A 3,881-nucleotide genomic window follows, 5' to 3' on the forward strand; every position below is an offset into this window, starting at 1 on the left:
CAGTATATCCTTAATTATCATTGTGGCATACATGACCAATAAACTAACCAGCACCAATAAAATTAAAAATTAAAAATGTAACTTCTTACTGGGTTCCTTGCACAAGTGAAGTGGCAGGTTTGAATCACTCCAGGAGATCGATGATCAAGCAAACTATGTTCCTGCAGTAGCAATCTCTAATGACTGGTACCCAGGGCATGCCCTCAATAATGGAGAGAGACATGAATTAGCAGAGATAAAGGGGGCAATGAACGAGAGATACCAGGAGGAATGAGAGAGATAGAGAGAGGGAGGGAGAGAAAGAGATAGAGATAAAGAGAGGGAGGGAGAGAAAGAGAGAGAGATAGAGAGAGGGAGGGAGGGAGAGAGAGAGAGAGAGAGAGAGAGAGATAAGCGATAACACATTGCACCACCGCCCCATCATCTCAAGGTTTATTGCCACCTGAATTTTTCATTTTACCATCCTAGCTCGTTCTTGGGAGTTGGGACGTCACCACATCTCTTGCAATGCCCACGCACCCTCAGCACGACAACTTGACGTGCCCAATGATCTCCACCACACACCTATACTGTGGCTGTCGTGCGCAAGATGAAAGATGAGAGAATGGATAGTAATTTACCTTGGTTGATGCATCTGCCCAAGGTCTGACAAACGGCCCTGAGAGACATGGGCAATGGAGAGTACAACCAGTGAAGGAGTTTGAAGACGATGATTACACTAGCGGACGACGTTGCTCCGGCATCAGGCGACAAAGGGATTTTTGCAGAAGGAGGCGGTTGCGCAGCTCATGCATGCATGACCTGAGTCGACGTTTGGCGAGCGAGATGGTGCGGGAAGGGCATTCGTGGCTGGAGGGTGTTCGTCGCCATGGCTGACTAGCGATGAAAGAGGAGGCTAGCGGTGGTGATTTCTCTTCGGGAGAGAGATGGGACGACATGGGAGTCACAGAATGGGGTTTGTCCGTTTGATGGAGATCGGCGTGGGAGCGAGACGTGTGTGTGGGTCGCGACGATTTCCCCTTTTTTCGGGTTTGTGGTTTTCCATCGAAGGGTGGGAGGAGTGATCAAACGTCGTGTTTTTCGGATCGTAGCAGCTGATTTGTTTATGATGGAATTTTATTTATTTATGTAACCAAGCCCATTCACGCAACACACGATCAATACACATTGTTCAGCTTGGTATCAGAGCCAGAATGTCCGCCCTTCCTCCCCTAAGTGCGCGGCTGAACCGGATCTCGCCGCTGCTGCTGACGCCGCCGCGGCTCTTGCCGCCGCCGCCCCCGTAGACGCATCTAGCTCCATTGATCTGCGCCCACGCGCACCTGCTTCCTCAGATGAGAGCCCTGGCTCCGGTGATCTCCCTCTGGCCACGGCCGCACCACACACCGTGGCTCTGCCATCCTCCTCCACTCCTCCACCACTGCTTCCGGCCAGCCTTGCCGGCATCCTCGACTTCAAGCTCTCCCTCGATGGCACCAACTTCACCCGCTGGCGCAACTACATCCATCTGACTCTGGCGCGTCACCATGCCGAAGACCACATCCGCGACGTCTCCCCGCGCCGCATGGCCGATTCGGCGTGGCGCGACGACGACAACGCCGTCGTCCTGTGGTTCTTCACCACCATCGCCGGGGACCTCTTCGACATCGTCGCCCCGGCCGACTCCACCGCCTACACCATCTGGACGCGGCTACACCAGTACTTCCTGGCCAATGAGACCGAACACGCGATGCATCTTGGCCAGGAATTCCGGACCTGCGTGCGCGGCGATCTCACCGTCAACAACTACTGCCGCCGCCTGCAAGGTATCGCCGCTGCCCTCGCCGACGTCAACGAGCCGGTCTCGGATCGCACCCTCACCCTGCAGATGCTCGATGGGCTCGGACCACGGTTTGCGATGTAGGCCGCCATCCTCCAGTCCAACGTGCCGCTGCCCACCTTCAGTCAAGCCCGGTCTCGGCTGGTCCTCGCCGAGCTCTCCATGGACCGGCGCGCTCGCACCGAGGGCGCCCAGGTGCTGGCTGTTCACAACGACGACCGTGGTGCCGATCGTTCCAGTGATCGTGGCGACCGCGGGGATCACAGCGGTGATCGCAACGATGATCGTGCTCCTGCCGGCGCCGGTGGCTGCGGTGGTCAGCTCGGCGCCGGCCGTCATCAGCGCGGCGGGCGCGGTCGCGGACACGGCCATGGGTGCGGCGACGCCCCTACCGGCCGTAGTGCGGGCAACCAACCGTGGCTGGGCTACTTCATCCCCATGGGGATGCCATTTCCCCCGCCGTGCGCGCCATGGATTCCCCCCCAACTCCAGCGGCATCCTCGGCCCCTGCCCCGGTCTACCGACGCAGGCCTATCCCGTTCTGTACTCGACACCTCCTGCGCCTGCTACTCCATCGCCATACACTGCACCACCAACCTCCTGGGATGCCTCTGCCATGTTCCACGCCGCGCCCAGCTACGGCTCCGCGTTCCCCACCGGCGCCGACTGGATAATGGACACCGATGCGGTCTCACACGTCACCGGCGACCCAGGTACCTTGTCCACGTTTCGTCCCTTGTTAGCTCCTTATACTCGTCACATTATCGTCGGCAACGACTCTCGCCTCCCTGTTCTTGGCACCGGTACTGCCGCTCTACCCCCAAAACCCTTTTATCTTCGCCACATTTTGCTCTCCCCCAACATTGTCAAGAATCTTATTTCGGTTCACAAATTTACTCGCGATAACTTGTGTTCCGTTGAATTTGACCCGCTTGGTTTTTCCGTGAAGGATCTAGCTACAAAGGAAGTTCTTCTGAGGGTCAATAGTGATGGTGATCTCTACCCCTTCACTCGCAATAATAGAGGTTCCCACGGCGCCTTCATGATTTCCACGCATGATCTCTGGCACCGGCGGCTTGGACACCCCAGCTCATCGACTTTTTCTCGGTTTTCTTTAGATTTTCTCTCCACATGTAATAATGAACCTCGCCCCTCCCCCTTATGTACGGCGTGTCAGCTTGGCAAGCACACTCGCCTCCCTTTTCCCACCTCCACCACCTACACTAGTTCTCCTTTCCAGTTAATTCATTGCGACTTGTGGACCTCGCCCATTGTTAGTCACTCTGGTTATAAATACTATCTTGTTGTTATGGACGACTACACTCATTACTCGTACACCTTCCCTCTTCGCGCTAAGTCTGACACATGTGACACGCTCATTCGCTTTTTCCGTTTTGTGCATACTCAATTTGGCGTTCTCGTCCGGTGTGTTCAATGTGACAATGGTGGGGAATTCCTCACCACCGCCCTCTGTATGTTCTTCTCCTCCCACACCAGATTCGGTCTCCATGTCTCCCCGCACGCCAGCTCTGCCTCCTTTCCTGCCCATGACCGATCCTGCCCCCACTGCGGGCCCCGCCACCACCTCTCCCGCTCGCATGCATGACGCCGGTCCAGCCTCCTCCTCGGGATCGCCCCGGTCTCCCCTGTTCGTTGCGTCTGGGATCTCCCCTACTCCCGCATGCGTCGCCTGCCTCGTCCTCGGGATCGATCCCATCTCTCGCCACACCCACTAACGCTGGCTCGCGTTGCTCTCTGTCACCCTCCTTCACACCCGCATCCACTTCCCCGCCTCTGCCTACTAGTGCCGTTCCCATCACGCCGCCTGCCAACCCACACCCCATGCGGACTCGCGGCAAGACCGGCTACGCCATGCCGAAACAAATTCTTGATCTCCACGTCTAAAACGCCCCCTCTCCCATTCCTTCTTCGTACCGTGCTACGCTCAAAGACCCGCATTGGCGTGCCACGATGCTTGACGAGTATAACGTGCTAATTCGGAATGACATGTGGTCTTTGGTTCCTTGTCCTGCAGGTGTGAACGTGGTGACTGGGAAGTGGA

This window comes from Hordeum vulgare, chromosome 2H, assembly GCF_904849725.1.
Source record: "Hordeum vulgare subsp. vulgare chromosome 2H, MorexV3_pseudomolecules_assembly, whole genome shotgun sequence".
Taxonomy (NCBI): domain Eukaryota; kingdom Viridiplantae; phylum Streptophyta; class Magnoliopsida; order Poales; family Poaceae; genus Hordeum; species Hordeum vulgare.